Source organism: Apium graveolens, chromosome 5, assembly GCF_009905375.1.
Source record: "Apium graveolens cultivar Ventura chromosome 5, ASM990537v1, whole genome shotgun sequence".
In the NCBI taxonomy this organism is placed as follows: Eukaryota; Viridiplantae; Streptophyta; class Magnoliopsida; order Apiales; family Apiaceae; genus Apium; species Apium graveolens.
In genome coordinates this window covers 85366180-85386533 of record NC_133651.1, presented here as the reverse complement: position 1 = coordinate 85386533, position 20354 = coordinate 85366180, and the positions used below count along the sequence as shown (strand labels likewise).

Below are 20354 nucleotides of genomic sequence, written 5' to 3'. Positions count from 1 at the left end.
CTGCGGTCGCTGATAATTGTTCACATACTGAACAGATTCATTAATAAGAGAACACTGATCCGTAGCTTGAGAACCTGCATAAAGCTCACAGACCATAGCTATCTGATTAACTCCATAGGTGGCTAAAGAATCAACCTTCATAGACAGCGCTTGGAGCTGCGCTGCAATAGCTGTAGCTTCCTCAACTTCCAGAATACCTGCTACCTTCCCAGGCATCATCCTTTGAGTTGGGTTTTGATGCTCATTTGCAGCCATAGTCTCAATCATATTATAAGCCTCAGTATAGCTTTTGGCCCACAAGGTGCCTCCAGCTGCTGCATCGAGTATGGGCCGAGATTGGGCCCGCAATTAGGCATACCATAATGTGGACACTTTCTCAACATCTCCTTGTAACGCTCCCAAGCTTCGCACATGGATTCTGTAGGCTGCTGCCCAAACTGAGTAAGAGCACTCCTCATAGCCGCAGGCTTCGCCATTGGATAGAACTTTACCAGGAACTTTTGTGCAAGATCTTGCCAAGTAGTGATGGACCCAGCTGGTTCAGAATGTAACCAGTCCTTAGCTTTATCCCTCAGTGAGAATGGGAAAAGCCTCAACTTGATAGCCTCATCAGTCACACCATTATATTTGAAAGTACTACAGATCTCGACAAAATTCCTTATGTGCATGTTAGGGTCTTCAGTCGCAGCACCTCCGAAAGAAACAGAATTCTGCACCATCTGAATAGTGCCCGGCTTGATTTCAAAGTTATTGGCCTCAATAGCCGGGTGCATGATGCTTGACTGAATATCATCAATTTTAGGCCGAGAAAAGTCCATAAGAGCTGGATCTGCCGGAACTATATGATCACCCATTATTACTAGCTCTTTCTGCTCACTTCCTGAATCCGAATCTTCAAAATCTATCTTCTCCGGAATATCAAGAACTTCGCCTGTCTCCTCAGCCGTATCTAAAGTCCTCTTGTGAGTACGAGAATGTGTTTGCATAAACGCTCGCTAAAGTACCTGAAACACAACCGGAAACAATAAGTAACACGTCTTAATCACTGAGTCCTAATGACCACTGATGGTAAGTACATAAACTAAACAAATACGCTGAGTCCCCGGTAGCGGCGCCAAAAACTTGTTAGGGAGGAAACACGCGCTAATAATACACGCAAGTATACACGTTCGCAAGTTATATAGAATACTTTCTAGTTCATTCCCACAGAGACTCAGACTAATTATGTTCAATTGACACTCACTCACCAATGTATAATTACTTCTCAATGTTAAGACAATAACACTTAGAATTGATTAACTAATTATTAACTATAATTAACTACAAGAATTAAACACTTAATTGACACTTGAATTAACAATATTAAAACACACATGAGATCACAACTTCATTACTACTTCCTTCAATAGTCATTGTTATTACCCTTAGCATGCAACAGTGATGATATTAAGCGAACAACACGAAACTGATAAAAGCCAACTTTCATTGTACTAATACCATTCTACCAAGCATCCACAATTAAGATAGAAGTTGAATAGGCATCAATTATGTTGAGACCCTATATGTCTACAGAATTTGACAACACAATGATTTAAGCACAAGTTATTCCTTATGATTACACAGTGCAAGTAAAACGGTTAGAGTTACCCATTAATCATGCATACACATACATGAACCTATGCTAGCATGACAAGTTCTAAACCTCAAGATCCACCGTCGCTTCACAAGAGATTAACACCCTATCTTATATGTTCGCGACGCACATAAGACGAATAAGCACAACCAATATTAGATATCATACAATCATCACACACTAAGGTATTAAACACTAACTAAAGAATTCTATAGTAAATCCGTTACGACCCCATGATCACGATTAGCCCATGATAGCACTCATCGTCATCATGGGTTCATATGAAAACATGATAATAACACACGAGAATAATAACTAAAACTACTTATATTAAACCAGAGTACGTCACAAGAGTAAATAGGTTCAAAGTAAAGAAAACTAACATCCAACGTTACAACAAAAATAAGAATCACAAAAAAATATGCTTCCTCTTCGTTGCGGTGTTCTAAAACGGTCTTCTTCCTTATCTCCTTGCTCCTCGATTAATACTACGATCCAACCTTTGTGAAACGTCTCTAACTACTTATATAGGAGTCCCATAAAATCCAGCTAACTCATAATTTGGAAGTTAAACAGAACCAGGAGTCTAAAATAATTATTCTAAAATTCCGTCGAGCTGAGCGGACGCTCAGACCCCTTCTGGAAAATGCTCTGTTTTTGCTCCCGATCTTTGCTGCATTCTGCTCCTTTCTTCCCACGGACACATGCCAAGGCTTATTCTTGATAAAATCTCTCCAGAAATGCAATTAGTACCCTGAAATGCACAAACACTCGAAAAACGAATCAAATACACAAAATACTTGATTTCAAGACATCAATTTAAGCCATTATAAGGTGTTTTGGGTGGTATAAATTGCCACTTATGAGTGAGTCAAATCTGTGACAGAGGTTATCATGTGGATTTCTTTGAAGAACACTGTGAAGCTGTAAGCAATACTATAGGCAAAGTGGTTCTGAAAGGTTACAGGCATGGTAACATTTATGAAGCCAGACTTTCAACAAGTACTGATAGTTCTGCAATCTATCTGTTGAGTAGAGCATCAATTGAAGAAAGATGGAATTGGCACAAAAGACTCTCTCATTTAAATTTCAACAACATAAATAAGCTTGTAAAGAAAGATCTTGTGAGAGAACTACCAAAATCAGTATTTGCTCCTGATGGCCTTTGTGATTCATGTCAAAAGGCAAAACAAAGAAAATCTTCTTTCAAGAGCAAAACTGAGTCATCAATTCTTGAGCCTTATCACCTACTGCATGTTGATCTATTTGGTACAGTCAATGTCATGTCTATTGCAAAGAAGAAATATGTTATGGTTATAGTGGATGAGTTTACAAGGTACACTTGGGTGTACTTCTTGCACAAGAAGAATGAAACTGCATCTACTCTAACTGATCATGCCAGACAGCTGGATAAGTTGGTCAAAGATTCTGTTAAAATTATAAGAAGTGATAATGGCACTGAGTTTAAGAATTCAATCATGGAAGAGTTCTGTAAAGAGCATGGAATCGAACAGGAATTTTCTGTACCTGGAACTCCACAGCAAAATGGAGTTGTAGAAAGAAAGAACAGGACTCTCATTGAAGCTGCATGAACTATGCTTGATGAAGCAAAGTTGCCAACCTACTTTTGGGCTGAAGCTGTGCAGACTGCTTGTTTTACACAAAATGCTACACTCATAAACAAGCATGGAAAAGCACCATATGAGATGGTGAAGAAAAAGAAGCCAAATCTGAAATACTTTCATGTATTTGGTTGCAAGTGTTTGTTCTCAAGACTCATCCTGAACACCTGTCAAAAATTGATCTAAAAGCTGATGAAGGAATTTTTGTTGGATATCCACTTTCCACAAAAGCCTTCAAAGTCTTTAATTTAAAAGCAAGGGTTGTCATGAAATCTATCAATGTATCATTTGATGATAAGAAGATTACTGGACTTGAAGATTTTAATGATCATGATCAGCTGAGATTTGAAAATGAAGTCTTAAATTCTGATTCTGCAAATTCTGATGACTTAAAATCTGATATTGTAAGTTCTGACGGGTTAAGTCCTGATGTCATTGAAATTGTGGTAACAACTTCAAAGGAAAATGCACCTGTCCAGGGGGAGCAAGCTGAAAATCCTACCACATCTCAAGACTCTCAAGAAGCATCAGAACCTGTCACTGGCTCTTCAAGTTTTGATTCATCTAGTTCTGATGAGCCAAATTTTGATAATTCTGGAAACTCTGATACTTCAAATCCTGAAGGATCCAAGTCAAATACTGAAGTCTCGGAGAGCATAACTATAGGGGGAGCATCAGAAAATACTGATGGAGACAGCATGGATCATGGGGGAGGATCCAGTTCTAGAAGTCAACTTCAATCTACAAGGAAGAGGACCAAATCACATACACCTGACTAAATAATTGGAGATCCTGAAGCAGGTGTAAGAACTAGAATTGCAATATCAAATGAATGTCTCTATCATTCTTTTCTATCTCAGACTGAACCAAAGAAAGTGGAAGAAGCTCTTCAAGATGCTGATTGGGTGCAAGCAATGCAAGAAGAGTTAAATGAATTTGAAAGAAATAAAGTCTGGACCCTAGTGCCAAGACCAAAGAACAGATCCATTGTTGGCATAAAATGGGTGTTCAAAAATAAAAATGACAGTGATGGCATAATTACAAGGAATAAAGCAAGCCTGGTTGCTAAATGCTACTCTCAACATGAGGATATTGATTATGATGAAACATATGTACAAGTTGCTAGATTGGAAGCTATAGAAATTTTTTGGCTTATGCTGCTCACAAAAAGTTTAAAGTCTTTCAAATAGATGTGAAAAGTGCTTTTCTTAATGGAGAATTAGAAGAAGAGGTCTATTTTGAACAACCTCCAGGCTTTATAGATTCAAAATTTCCAAATTATGTCTACAGGCTTGACAAAGTAGTTTATGGCCTTAAGCAAGCTCCTAGAGCATGGTATGAGACTTTAGCTCAATTCCTTCTGGAAAGTGGATTTTACAGAGGTACAATTGATAAAACAATGTTCTACCTCAACCATAGAAAGGACCTACTTTCGGTACAGATATATGTTGATGATATCATATTTGGTTCTACAAATGCCAAACTCTGTGAATGATTTGAAAAACTAATGCAGTCAAGATATCAAATAAGTATGATGGGAGAACTTAGCTATTTTCTGGGACTTCAAGTCAAGCAAAATGAAGAAGTTACTTTTATCTGTGAATCCAAGTACACCAGAAATTTACTGAAGAAATTTGGAATGCAAGATTGTTCAACTGCATCTACTCTAATGGCCACTATAACCAAGTTAGATAAAGATACTGGTTTATCTGTAGATATTACTAACTACAGAGGTATGATTGGCTCTTTACTCTATTTAACTGCAAGTAGACCTGATATCATGTATGCTACCTGTCTTTGTGCAAGATTTCAGGCTGATCCAAGAGAACCTCACTTAATAGCTGTGAAAAGAATTCTCAAGTACCTCAAGGGTACAGCAGATCTAGGATTGTGGTATCCTAGAGAATCAGATTTTAAGCTAATTGGTTACTCAGATGCAGATTTTGCAGGATGGAAAATAGACAGGAAAAGCACTAGTGGAAGCTGCCAATTTCTTGGAGGCGGATTGGTTTCTTGGTTTAGCAAGAAACAGAAGTCAATTTCCACATCAACTGCAGAAGCAGAATATATTGTTGCAGAAAGCTGCTGTGCACAGATTCTTTGGATGAAGAATCAGTTACTGGATTATGGGTTAGAATTTTCTAAAATCCTTATTTAATTTGATAATCAAAGTGTTATTGTTATGAGAGGTAATCCAGTTCAACACTCAATGACAAAGCACATCAGCATTAGGTACTATTTTATAAGGGAAAATGTGATGGAAGGTACAGTGGAATTACATTTTGTTCCAACAGATTAACAACTAGCAGATATCTTCATAAAGCCATTATGTGATGCTACCTTTACAAGACTGGTAAATGAAGTTGGAATGGTTTCAGGTTCTTTCTCCAAATCTGCTTAGTTTTTCTTCTCATGCATCAGACTTTATGATCAGTGTTTACTGATTTGTTTTATTTACATGTAATTTGTGCTTAAATTGAAATTCATCAAATGCTGATTGTTATCTGATATGGTTCTATATACTCTGATAAGTGTTTTGAATGTTCTGTGACAATTCAATCCAATGAGGATAACTGTGCCAAATGCTGACCTAGTAGTCTTTAACATACTAAAATTCCATGTTTGAATTAGTTGTTTATGTGGAAACTCATTAACATAAGCAAATTCTAATATTGAGCTTAGTCAAGTTTACTTTGTGTATCTTATTACTAAGTCACAAACTAGATTCTTGCTTCTTATCTGTCAAATTTTGATGTCAGTAAATCTTAAGGATGAACTAAATGCTGATAATCCTCACTTATTAAAAAAAAAAGAAAATAAAAGTCAGGTACTCTTTTGAGATCTAGAGTAAATATGTTAAAGGGAAGACCCAAGTGCATTGCTGGTATTAAGTAATATGCATTAGAAAAGCAAATAATTTTTCTTGGTGATTTTCACATTCTCTGATTACTGGAGAAATAATCTGATAATAGCATAAATTCTGATAGGCAGTTGTGACTCACTTACACTAAGAAGCCACTTTAAAAAGGAATTTCAAAAGATGCATAAAATGAGGACAAACAGTTGAGGTGGACTCTTGCATAAATTTGTTCTTGGGTAGACTTCATGATTGATGATAAATTTTAAGCACTTTTCTTAGTTATGCCTTATTTCTAAGATGTACTAAAGTTTATCAGACTTTAATCTTTATTTGATATTCTGTTGAATGCACACACTTTCACTCCATATGAATGATGAAAATTACTGTGGTGATTAAGTTGTTTTTGACAAATAGTTAAGTGTCATTTGTATAAATTCTGAAGACAAGTTCTGATGGAAGTTCTGATGATTAAACTATGAAGAAAACAAGTCAGTATTTGTATGAAGAATTACGGAAACAGATATCCACTTTTTAAGTACAGAAGCCATATTCTGATGACCATTACGTTTTGATAATAATCAAGTTCTGATGTAAATCCTGATGGAAACGCTGATGCTTACGTGGAATTATTCTTTACTTGACTTATTTGTGGTAAAAACTGAAATGGTCATATTTAATCAGAATATATTAAGGTGAGATAAAAACAGTCATAATCATTAAGGGTTAGTGGTACACGTATATGTCCTGAAAAACTGCATGTGCACGGTAATTATTGCTTATTTCCCGTGCCCATTAACTCCTGCCTTAACTTTTTACTGACTGTTCACACGTTGCCAGGTGTAAATAGTCTGCCATGCTTCAAAAATAAACTGTTATCAAATGGGCTATATAAATAAGAGAGTTAAAAGATTTTCTAATCTTTTACCTACTTTTCTTATTCTTTCATCTCTCTTATTTCTCTCACCCACTAATATTCTCTGAAGCAGTTTTTCTTACAGGCATTTTCACAAACACCTTTCAAACAATCTATTTTCTCACTTAATTTCTTATTAAGATGGCACCAAAAGACTTTATTTTCAATGGAGCTAAGTTTGTTCCTAAAAACTACTCGTCTACTCTTAGCAAGGCTGAAGCTCCATCGGAACTTCACTTTATTCAGGATTTCCTTGCTAATTCTGAAATTGGGTATGCTTTGACCCAACCTGAAGCAATCTCTGGAATTCAAGTGTTGGAGTTTTGGAGAAGTGGCGTATATGATGATGGTGGTTCTCAGGGGTCCCCAAGTATCATCTTTACAACAGGGGAGGATGAGCATGTCGTGACTTTGGCTACAATTCGCCAAGCATTGCAACTACCCGAGAATTGCATTTATTCGACTGTTGAGGAGCCAGTTCTTCAACAAATGATGGCCAGTCTGGGGTATGAAAAGACGTTAGCAAAGTTTGGTCAATTGAAGAGACATTACATAAAGAGGGAATGGAGTTTCTTCTTCAACTGCATTACAAAGGCTTTTGCAAACAAATGTTCAAATTTAGATGCAATCCCTATACTCAGTCAACAAATCGGGTATGCTCTCATTAATCAAACTAATTTTGATTATGCAAATGATGGTTTAGGCTTTATTGGGGATAGGATGACAGAAGATAGGAATACTGTCTATTTTGCTAGATTCTGTTAGCTTATTTATAGTTTTTGTTGTACTGATAAGCCCCAATTAGCCAGTGAATTAATTCCACCATTTAGACTAGCTAAAAGAGCTTTTAATGACTTATTATCTACTTATAATAAGAAGGTTGTGTTAAGACCCCTCCAAATTCCTTTATCTGTCAAACAAGCCTTAATAACCTATGATCCAGTTACATACACTGCACTATATCCTGATGTCCAACCATCTGCACCTGAACCATCAGCACCCACCACCACTACCCAAACACCTCACACTTCTCAACCACAACCACAACCAACTATCAGAACATATTTCAAACCAACACAATCATCTCAATAATCAGCACACACCATCAACCCTTCATCTTCCAAACCTTCTAAGAGGGCAAAGTCTGTTCCTCAACCTTCACAAAAGAGAAAGAATATGATTCTCAGAGATGAATCTGATAGTGAAATTGAAGCACAGGTTTATGCATCAGAACCTGTGATAGTTGAAGCTGAGAATGTCAATTTTCAGAAAGAAACAGAAGCTGAAGGGTCAATCCCTCATATAAATGTTGAAGTTCAAAGTTCTGATACTTTGAAGAGGAAAAGAACTGTAAGTTCTGATGCTAAAGCAACTCCTTCTCTGTCAAGGAGAGTAAAGAAAATGAGGGCAAAGAGGTATAATGATAAATCTCCATCAGAAGATACTGAAGAAGCTGAGAAAGGGGATCAGGAATCTCTGATCTCAAAAGAGCCAATTATCATTGAAGTCCTTCCAGCTAAAGCCCAAGACATTGTTCCTGATATAGTGATCACTCCTACTGTTTCTCCAGTCAGAGAGACAACAGTTGAACGTTCAGGATTAAGTCCTGAAATTGAGCTTCAAAGGCTGATTATACCAACTGTTTTATTTTTGGAAGCTCCATCTACAGCAGCTCAGCCATCTACAGTCAACTCTCCAATCTTAGATGCTGAGATACCATCTACACCAGCTCTGGAGATAAATTCTGATGCTCAGAATTTAGATGATGTTATTCCTGAATCTCCAGTTGCATCATACACTCTTGTGCTGTTAGAAAATAATGAATCTTCCTCAAGTTCTGAAGAAAGTGTTTCTGTTGAGACGCCAGCTCCCATTCTGGGAAAGGAATAATTGGTCAAGAAATTTGTTGAACAGGATGCTCCTGTACCTTGGGAAGAAACTCACAGGGGAGTTGAGTGGACCAAGAAGTGGAATGAATCAGATTTTATTCCAAGCACCAAAATTCTGACAGTGCATGTGTTAAAAGCTGATGAGCTATTGTCAAATTCTGATTTCAAGACTCAACTCAAGGTTACAGCTATGAGTACAAGAAGTCTTCATGGTCTACATTCTATTACTCATGCTAAGGTTGATACACTAAAGGAAAATGCTGATAAGCTAGATCTACAGATCAAGCTTGACAAGAATAGATATATCAAGCCTACTCTTGAGAAAGTTGAAGCCATTGAGAAGATTCAAGAGAAGCAACAGGCCCAAATTACTGAAGTCCTACAAAATCAAGCTTCTCAGGAAGCTCAATTGGATGAGATCCAATCTTCAGTTGAACTTCTTCTCTCTCTCTCTCTCTCTCTCTCTCTTACTTCCTGATGATGCCAAAAAGGGGGAGAAGGTAGTTAAGTCCAAATGCTCACCTACTCAAATACTGAAGAAGCAGGATGACAAAGGTGATGACCAGGGAAACTCTGATAAGAGCAGAGGTCAAGGAAAAGTTCAAGGAAAATCTTCTACACTGAACAAGTCAAGTTCTGATGTTGTGAATGCTAAAAGTTTGAAGTCAAGTTTTGATAAGCAAAGTCTGATGTCAAGTTCTGATATCCTGATTCAGTCAGGATCTAAAGACTCTCAGAAGTTTTTACAAACTTTGAAGCTAAAGGGGAAGCAAACTACTGTTTATTACAAAGATCCTAAAATCCAGACACTTGATGAGGAGATAGCTAGAAGATTATTTTTGAAACAAAATCTAGGAATGGATTTGGAAACTCTCAAGGAGGAAGAAGCTAGATTTGTACTTGAGAAGACAAATCTAAAGTCTAAAGCTTCTGATGCAAAGAAACCTCCAAGACCTAAGGAAAAAGGCATTGTTATAAAGGAAAAGTCAAATTCTGAGGCTTCAAAGTCCAAGACTAGATCACAAACTGAGATTGATCCTAAGTCAAAAGGAAAATAAAAGGTTGGTGAACCTTTAAAGATTCAGAAAAAGATAAGTTCTTCTGTTCCAGTCTGTCAAGCTACAATGCGTGATGATGATTTGATAGATAATGAAACTGTTCAAACTCTGAAGAGAAGAAAGATAATTGAAGAATCTAAAACAACCTCTGATATTGCTCAAGTTGTTCAGAATGAAGAACTGCAAGCTACAGAGGAAACAGCAAATTCTGATCAAGCTATCAAGACATCAACTACTGACAATGATCAAGTTGATTTGAAAAAGATCATAATTGCTGATAAGAAGAAGCTGTTATGGAAGAAAGCTACTCCAGTTGAACCAACATCCAATCTTATTATTAATCAACTCGCAACATTTAGATTGGGAGCCAAGCAACCTAGAGATAGAGCTGGATTAAGTTCTAATAAAGAAAAGATACAAACAGGAGTAGAAGTTACTCTAAGAGATCCTTTCATGTTGACAGAAAAACCATATGAACAAATCAAACAAAAGCACCTTGACAAAGTGCTGTCTGCTCAAATTGTGATAGATGCTCATGATAAAGAAAATCTAAAAGAGAAATTGATCTTATTTCTCAATGATGGAAGAACTTACAGACTAGCTGATACTGATGTGCTAAAGAAGTCTATCAGAGAGCTTCATGATATTCACTATGTTCTGGAAGTAAAATCTGATATTACAAAAAGATGGTCAGAATACATTTTAAAGGCTATAAGAGATCTTCTCAGAATCTCTGATACAAAGGCTTCTCAGTACATTCCAATGATTACTGAAGATGATGGAAGAGAAATTCCTATGCTGAAGAACTCTGCTAAGGTGGAAGTTATTCTGAAAGGAAGATGCTTATGTTATAATGAAGACTCTTCACATCCTAGAGTTATCATACTTGGTGATGGACGTGAAAGAACATCAATTCAAGCTCTCAGAATAGCCATTTATCAAATTGGTGATAGCAAAGATGAAAAACTGATGCAGCTCAAAGCACAGTTAGTTGAAGTTCTGAGAAAAGCTGAAGATAAGCTGGTAAAAGATTTTGTTAAGAATCATTATGGATTCAGATTGATCCAGTGATGTTGGTAAAGCTGCATGTTCTATAAGTTATAGTTAATAGTCTTATTAAACTCTCATTGCATTTGAATTTAAATGTTTTTGACATCATCAAATCTATTAACTTGTATATTTTGCATAATTTACAAGTTGGGGGAGATTGTTAGATATATTTGAGATGTCATGTCTAATATGTTTTATGTTTAGTTTGCAGATCTTAACAAATAAGAAATATCAGTACTTACTAGAATCAGTACTTACTGGAAGTTAGAACTTAAGTTCATATCAGAACTTAAGGTCATATCAGAACTTAAGTGCGGGAGGACTTACATTTAAGGAAGGAAGCTGATTTACAGGATAGAAGATCGAGACTAAAACAAAAGAAGATATGCATGGAAAGAGTTAGAAGATAAGAAGACTTGTATAAGATATCTGATTGATATATTTTAGGAGATAGAATTATATTCCATATCAATTAGAAGTTATCTTGTAACTGTGTACTATATAAACACAGACATAGGTTTACACTATATGTGTTATCATTATCGAGAAGATCATACATTGTAACCTAGTAGCTCTTAGTGATATTTGTTCATCACTGAGAGAGAACAGTTCCATTGTAACAGAGTTTATTATATTGAATATATATGTTTACTGTTACTTATGTTCGAAATCGATTTGATAATAATAACACTGTATTCAACCCCATCTACAGTGTTGTGTGACCTAACATAACCCTTTTATAGCCCAAAAGACAGAAATCTGCCACCTAGAGATGTTAAAGTAGAATGCCCTGAAAAGCTGTAATGGTATATTATGGATTTTGTGTCGTAGAACTGTTTATAGTTACTTGCTGAGTTTTATACTCATTTATTTTGCTTTGATCTGACCATGGCAGTTAAGCAAGAGGATGGCCAGGCTTAGGCACACTGCTCGTAAGAGCATACCCGGTGGTCCCTACCGTGTTGAGGGCTTCCAGATGCCAGAGCAGATAGTACATGTTATGAGTGAGCAAGCGATTAGCCAGAAAGTTGTAAAGATACAATGGGTTATCTACCGGTTCCAAGTCGGAATCGACTATGTAAATTTGGTTTTATTTTGGGTTGTAAGTTATATTTTATGGTTGGTAGTTGTAATCTTGTCTCAAACTTTATCCTGTTTGATCATGTTAGTAGTTAATCGGGGTTTATGCTTATTTAATTCATAGATTAAAGGTATGTGGGTCCTCATTTCCTAACCCCGAGATTGGGGGCGTCACAAGTTGGTATCAGAGCTACAGGATCTAGTCCCTGAGAAAAGTTAGGATGAAAAAGGGTATTTTGGGTATATTTATATGGCGAGAGTGTTCAACTCGTATAGGGTTGAGTTAGACTATTAGGTATAGTCTAAGGAAAGAGTATATAAGCTAAAGTGGCAACTAGAGTTAGGGTGTGAGTTAGTTGGAAGTTTTATTTAACCCTAATGTTGTTTCTTGGTTGTTATTTTGTGTTTTCTCTCAGGATCCCAGTAGTGAGTTATGATTATGTTCTAGTTGCAATAGTATATTTGTTAAGCAATTACACACAAACACTTTTTTGGATTGTGAGTTAAATTGTGGGATTTGATTGATCTTTGTGCGAATAACTGCATTTGTTGATATGTTGCTCATCGGTTGGTTTAGTTATTCTGAGGGGATCGTTGCATTCATGTAGTTGCATTCATGCATTTTTATTTTGTTCTTTGAGTCTGTTTATGCTTGAGGACAAGCATTGATTCAAGTTTGGGGGTGTGTTAAGTGGCATTTATATCCACTTATAATGCTTCATAAAGCTTCAAGTTGGTGTTTTGGACTCGAGTTGTTTGTGTTTTTGATGTGTTTTGTAGTATTTTTGCATTTCAGGGATAGCGGAAGGAATAAGGAGATTTAGCATTATTTTGGTGCTAAAGTGGCGTTAGGAAGGTGCCATGGATGTTTGCTCGTTGATCGCCATCAAAAACCAGCAAAGAAAATAAAGTTATGAATTTTTCTAGTAGGTCAGTGCGCTCGCGCTGTGATAGCGTGTAGCCGCGCCAGAACAACAGAGAGACAGTGCACCCGCGCTGGGATAGCGCGCGGCCGCACCATGCCAAATTCTGAGAATCCTGTTGCAAGTAGAAGATGGATTTTATGGGATTCTAGATTGATTGGTCTGCTATATAAAGACTATCTAAAGACGTTTTTCATAACGGAGACTAAGGAGAAGACGGCGAGAAGATCTAGGAGCACAAATACAGGAGAAGAAGAGCTTGTTTTACTTGTGATTCTTTGATTGAGTTATAATCTTGGATGCTAGTTTTCTTGTTTGTTGAACCTATTACTCTTGATTACGTACTTTGATTATTATTCAGTTTTATAAAGACTTAGTTTATTATACCATGCTTTCATCGGAACCCACGGTGATGATGAGTTCGGTTATGAACTAATCGTTATAGTAGGGTTCTAATGGATTTACTTATGGATTTCAATTTTTAATATGTTTTGATACCTTAGTGTGTGGTAATTGTATGATATCCTAGTATTGGTTGTGCTTATTCATCTTATGAGCGTCGCGAACTTGTAAGATAGCCTGTTAATCTCTATCAAAACGAAAGTGAATATATGGGTTTAGAACTTGCCATGCTAGCATAGGTTCATGTAATTGTTATGCATGATTCGTAGGTAATTTTAACCATCTTACTTGCCCTATGTAATCATGATAGAACCTTTATGTTGTCAAATTCTATAGACATTTAGGGTCTCAACATACTTGGTGTCTATTCAACTTCTAACTCTTTTGTGGATGTTTGGTAGTAGGGTATTCGTACAACGAAAGTTGGCGTTTACTAGTTTCATGTTATTTGATTAGTTGTCATCACCATTGCATGCTAAGATTAAGAAAAATGACTTTGAATGAAGTAGTAATGAAGTTAGAATCCCGTGTTTGTCTCATATAGTAAATCAAAACCTTTTCTCTCTTATTTAAAGTTAGTTAGTTAATTCTTAGTTATAAACAATCTCAACTTGTTATCATCATAGCATTGAATAATAACCATACCATTGTTGCATAAGTACATTAATTGAAATTAACCTAAACCAGTCTCTGTGGGAATGAACTAGAAAGAATTCTATATTACTTGTGAATGTGTATACTTGCGTGGATATTAGCGCGTGTTTTCGTCCTAACAATTTGGTCCAGTGAATGTGTTGCCACTATCAAGGAAAAGATACGCTTTAGTGATAGTTGATGATTAGTCCAAGTACACATGGGTGTTGTTCTTACAATCAAAGGATGAAGCACCACAGATGATAGTTGATCACATAAAGAAGATTGATATCGAAGCGAAACTACCTGTAATAAAGATTAGATCAGACATTGGAACAGAGTTCAAGAATGCATTTCTTAATGAATTTTGTACAGAGAAGGGTATTTCAAGACAATATTCAGCACCAAGGACTCCATAATATAATGGAGTAGTAGAAAGGAAGAATCGTACCTTGGTTGAAGAAGTAAGGACTATGTTAAGTGAATCAAGACTTCCTATCTACTTCTGGGCTGAAGCTGTCAACATAGCAACACTCAAAATTGTACCCTGATTAATAGAGATCATGATAAAACTCCTTATGAGATTATGATTGACAAGAGACCAACACTAAAATACTATCATATGTTTGGGGCTAAATGCTTTATGCTTAAAGAAGGAAATGAACAGCTGGGAAAGTTTGATGCTAAGACAGAAGAAGGCATATTTCTTGGCTACTCTCTGGAATCTAAAGTTTTTAGGGTTTATGTGATTGCTGATGAGAGGGCAATTAAAAGCCTTAATGTAACGTTCGACGACACCAAATTAGCAAGCCTTCAAAGAGAAAAGGATTCTGAATCTCTGGAATTTGAAAATCTTTCAGATGATCCTTTAGATGTAGAAAAACCTAAGATTGCTCGTGTTATACCTACAGTACATGGCAATGATGATCCTGAATCAAATGGTGGTTATGCTAATCATATAGGAACCCCTACAAGAATTACTACTCCAAAATTTGAATCATAAGTCATGGTGGCAGCAACTCAGAGGGAGCAGGAAGAGGATCTACAGTTCATACTCAAAATCATGTTGAACAAGGGGAAACATCAAGATCTTATCTTCCTAGACAAAGAGTTTGGAACAGATGTTGTCCCTTTGAACTGATCATTGGTGATCCTGACACAGGACTGAGAACTAGACATGCCCCACAGAATGAATGTTATTTATCAGGGTTTCTCTTAGAAATGGAACCTAAGAAAGTTGATGAGGCACTTAAAGATCCAGATTGGGTTATTGCAATGCAAGAAGAACTCAATTAGTTTGAAACACAGAAGGTATATAAGCTGGTACCCCGACCAAAAGACAAGTCAGTATTTGGCACCAAGTGGGTATTCAGAAACAAGTTAGATGAAGATGGCATTGTAACGAGAAACAAGGCCAGACTTGTAGCTAAAGGTTACTCTCAAGAAGAGGGTATAGATTATGATGAAACCTATGCACCAGTAGCTAGGATTGAGGCAATCAGGATGTTTCTGGCATTCGCAACACATTCAAACTTCAAAGTTTATCAAATGGTTGTGAAGAGTGCATTCATGAATGTGGAGCTAGAATAAGAAGTGTATGTGGAACAACCTCTAAGTTTTGAAGATCCAAATCTGGCAGACTTTGTATACTTTCTATTCAAAGCCCCTTATGGACTCAAGCAAGTACCAAGGACATGGTATGACACTCTCTCAGAATTTTTACTTGAAAATGGTTTAACTAGAGGTGTTGTAGATAAAACTGTGTTTCATAAAATAAATAAATCTGATATGATATTAGTTCAAGTATATGTTGATGACATTATATTTGGTTCTACTAATAATGATCTTTGTAAGAGATTTTCTAAGCTAATGCAGAGTTAGTATGAAATGAGCATGATGGGAGAGTATCGGAGAACTTCTCAAGAAGTACAATCTGGAATATTCAACTCCGGTAAAGTCTCCAATGCCAACAGCCTCTAAGCTTGATCAGTTGAAAACTAGTAAGAAAGTTGACATCACAAGCTATAGAGGTATGATAGGCTTATTACTATATCTTACAGCAAGTAGGCCATATATTATATTTGCAACATGCTTATATGCCAGATTTCAAGCTGATCCTAAAGAGTCTCATCCTATAGCTATTAAAAGGATTTTTAGGTATCTGAAGAGGACCCCAAATCTTGGTATTCGGTACCCTAAAGGTACATGTTTTAACCTAGTTGGCTATACAGATTCAGATGTTGGAGGTTATAAGATTGATCGAAAAAGTACTTTCGGAAGCTGTCAGTTTCTTGGAATAAGGTTGGTATCCTGGCGTAGGAAGAAGCAACACTCAGTATCCACATCAATTGTTGAGGCTGAATACATAGCTGCTGGAAGCTGTTGTGCTCAAATCTTGTGGATGAGGAACCAACTACGGGATTATGGTTTGTTGATGTCAAAGATTCTAATATTCTACGACAATACTAGTGCCATAACAATCTTTAACAACCCAGTTCAGCAATCAAGAACAAAGCATATCGATATCAAGTATCACTTTATCAGAGAGCATGTCATAAATGGCATTGTGGAATTATATTTTGTACCCACGGAGGAATAAGTTGCAAACATCTTCACAAAATCACTTCATGAAAACACTTTTTCTAAGTAGGTTAGTGAACTTATGATGTTAAATCTTTCTAATTAATTAAATTAGAGGTCAGTAACTGCACTTTGTCTTGGATGAATTCACTTGTTATTTAATTTCAATATTTTAAGGACATGTGTATTTATTTAACATTATTTATTTCTCGTAATTCAAATATTTGTGTGCTTGTATTTAAGTGATAAATATTTTGGCACATTTATATTTATAATTTGTTTGAAAATAATTTAATCATAATTGGTTAAGTTATGAGTAAAATAATGCAGCATAATTTTGATTTAATAGATTGAGATATTATCAATTCAATGATAAAAGTTTCAATTTTAATAATCAAAGTTTTGATTTATTAATTTTAGTGGACTTTAAATAATTTAATATTTAAAGGAGTTCACTAAAATTAATTTGTAATTTACAGCATAATTTGTTTCATAAAAATATAATATTATCAAGTTAATGATAATAATTGTATAATTATGAATAAAATTGTGTATTATCAATTTAATGGGTTTCAAATAAATTAATATTTAAAGAATTCATACAATTGATATTTAAGCAGCACATTATTTAATTTGAATTAATTGGTCTATTTCATTTATGAAAAAGGATTAATAATTTATTTAACAAAATAAAAATTATGAATCATTCAGAAAATTGTCTAAGTACAAGTTCTCGTCCCTGAGGTCGCAAGTTAGAATTCAGAGGCCTTATAAATCTAATTGGCGACTATAGGGGAATAAGAACCCGGTACTTATAAAATTTGTTTGGGTTATTTCTCTTTTTTGCTTGTAGTCGCAAGTAACTACTAGAGGAGGGTGTAGTCGCAAGTTAAAAACTTAGACTTTATTCTAAGTTCATCTCCCCCTTGTAGTCGCAAGTGAGAACATAACTTGCTTACTTGCAACCTATCTACCCCTGTGGTCGCAAGTTAGACACTTGGGGATTTTTTTTTTGTCTGTGAGTATATATAATCAATTCTATCACATATATACATACAACATTCATCACAGTCGCAAGAGAGAGTTAGTAGAACAATTTTTAAATCGATCAATACCCTACCTAAACTCTGCCAAAATCTATAAAATTCATAGAGTCTTAAAGCCCATAACAAGGACTACATGTTGATATTAATTTCTATGAATTTCACCGAGTATTTTTAGGGATCCAAATATGTGGTTTCTTGAACTCTAAGGTCGTGTTTGGTTAAGTAACAAATAAGCTTATTGGTTTTAATTATTCACTCTCTAGGTTTTATCTTGAATATTTGTTACGTAATAATTTGTGTGTGTTGCATTTAATTTTGAGTTTAAATTTAAGTGAACGATTATTAATTATTCGCTCTCTAGGTTTTATCTTGAATATTTCTTACATATTAATTTGTGTGTGTTGCATTTAATTTTGAATTTAAATTTAAATGCATGATTACTTTTTTTACGATCAAAATTTTATTCTCATTTTTAATTAAAATGGTAGATAATATTAAGATACTAAAAACAAATTATGTCTCGGTTAACGTAATCCAGTTAAAATGGGTGATTTTGCAAAATGGATCCGCTTTCTAAATGAGCACTCGATTATGCACTATGCTTTGATTACTAATGTCAAATTACATGTTGAGCTCCTCAGATATGTGCACACTACAGCTGAAAATACATCAGATGATGATAAGCTAGGTTTCTATTTCGTCATTGGTGATGACACAATTATAATTACTGAAGATGATTTCAATGAGTATCTTTATCTCCCTCTAGATAATTTTGTCAAATTACCACATAAATGAGAACTGTACAACTTCTTCAAAGCCATCAAGAGCACCATACCCAATGACAGAATTCCAAAGCACTTTAATAAAAGTCATCTACCAAAACCATGGCACCTGTTCTTAAACAAACTATCTTATTGACTGGCTCCCAAGACCGGTGGATTTCATGGACCGGCACAGTTCAATCCGGAAATTGGAGTAGTTGTTGCTCACAACCATCGAATCAACTTTGGACATTTGTTCATGGAAGAGATCTTAGAGAACCAAGCTCAGAAACAAGATCACATCTTGTATATCAGGTTTCTCCATATTATTCTTAATGGAAAGCTGACAGAAGATCAGAAAGCCCTGATTCACAGTGATCATTTGGAAGACTCTCAAGCGTTGTCATAAAAAATAGTGGTTAAGCTACTCAGACAGACACCTTATCCCAATAATAACCCAATTTATTTGAAAGACTTCATACAAGAGTACTTTGATACCATTGCTCAACAATCTGAAGCTACACATCAAGCTGACGCTGGTACAAGTCAACAGGATGTTCAGCAAGATATTCGACAGCCTGAAGCTGAAGCTCAATAAATTAAAATTGATCAACAACCTATAATTGTTGAATGGTCAGAAGAAGTTATACAATCTGAAGCTATTGAACATCACCAAGAAGATTCTATGCCCAATCAATCAGAAGCAGATATCTACATGCCATATCTCACATGTATGAATGTATCTTCTCTGAGTACTACTTATAATGATTTAGTTGATATTGTTTCATTTCACCTTGGTGACTTTCTCACACAACTTGTCCAAGAGCAAATAGATACAAGAGGAAGTGAGTTGGTTTTCCCGCAAATTCATAACCACCCTCTAGAGCCAATAAACACAACTCCAACTCTCTTTGCCCAATCCCTGGTGTTTATGGATCCTATGAGTGTAGAAGGAGAAATTGCACTCGATACAGCAAATAAGGAAGTTACTATGAGTGAATGTAATAACCCCAATTTTTGGAATTTTTAAAACACGGATGAATAGTAACTTTTGCTGACAATGCTGATTAAGGAAAATTATCAGACCACGTTATATAGGAGTACTGTTATGGAAATTCTAAGATCGTATTAGTATTCCATAAATTAAATAAGTGTATGTAAAGGTCATTAGAATTCGGATCCGGACACTTTGATTTTTTTCGAAAATCCACCAGATACCGAAAGAATTGAGTATAAGGTAACATGATTAAAAGGATTTAAATTCAAGGGTTATAAGAGAGGATCATAAAAGGAATATAAAATATTGAGAAAGGTTTAGGGGAACCCAAGTAATAAGATCCCGGATATGATCCCTCAAATGATCAACGAGAATGAATAATAAACGAGTCGTAAAGCAATTAAACGACTAAGGATCAAGCTTGGGCAAGTAGCTAAGGGATTAGCAAGGATAATACAAGTATTAAAGCACCTAATTAACAAGGATTAAGCTTAATGAAAAGCTTCCACCATAAGAAGAGGACAAGTGGCAAGAGTGATGCAAGTGGTGACATAGGCTTGCTTACATCACTTTCCACTAACTAACCAAGAGTTAGCCAAACAAATATCCACCTACCATTCCATTTACACCACAAAATAAGTCAACACAAGCAAGTTTTTTTCTCCCCCATTTTCATTGCTCTCGGCCAAAACAGAACCAGCACATTAAAACTGCTGTATCTCCTTCATTTCTCACTCAAATGTTGTGTTCTATAGCTCGTTGTAAAGGTATTGAGATGGCCTACAACTCTTGTTCACAAGTCTCATCCAAATAATCATGCTAAGACCCTCATTTGTACAGTTCTTTAAATCGGACTTTTAGAAACTTCAAAGCCTAACTTTGTGTTCTTGATTTCTTTGGAAAGATC

General features: G+C 35.7%; 1 non-coding gene across 1 annotated transcript; it reads left to right on the top strand.

Annotated features, from left to right (window-relative positions):
* The first annotated feature begins 354 nt into the window (after positions 1–354).
* LOC141662984 (small nucleolar RNA R71) lies at positions 355–461 on the top strand. The gene has a single exon (XR_012551079.1). It is a non-coding gene; the product is annotated as a small nucleolar RNA R71 (small nucleolar RNA).
* The last annotated feature ends 19893 nt before the right edge of the window (positions 462–20354 follow it).